Source organism: Eurypyga helias, unplaced genomic scaffold (assembly GCF_000690775.1).
Source record: "Eurypyga helias isolate BGI_N326 unplaced genomic scaffold, ASM69077v1 scaffold29075, whole genome shotgun sequence".
In the NCBI taxonomy this organism is placed as follows: domain Eukaryota; kingdom Metazoa; phylum Chordata; class Aves; order Eurypygiformes; family Eurypygidae; genus Eurypyga; species Eurypyga helias.
The window spans coordinates 1,616-1,845 of NW_010249945.1; positions in this window are offsets into that span (position 1 = coordinate 1,616).

The following is a 230-nucleotide window of genomic DNA, read 5'->3' on the forward strand; positions in this document are numbered from 1 at the left end:
AAGCTGAAGGCGAAGAGGAGACGGTGCTCGGAGCCACCACGGTGGCAGGACCCGACAGCCCTGGGCTTGCTTTCCCACGGCTGCCAGGGGCTTTCCCGGGGAGGAAGCGAGACGGAGAGGCGGGGTGAGGGTTTGAACAACCTGCCTGGGGCCTTGCTCCCTCCCCTGCCCTACCCTGTGTTGGGGGAAGCCCACCCAGGCCTGCTCTGGCCATCCCCTGCCTCCCGATG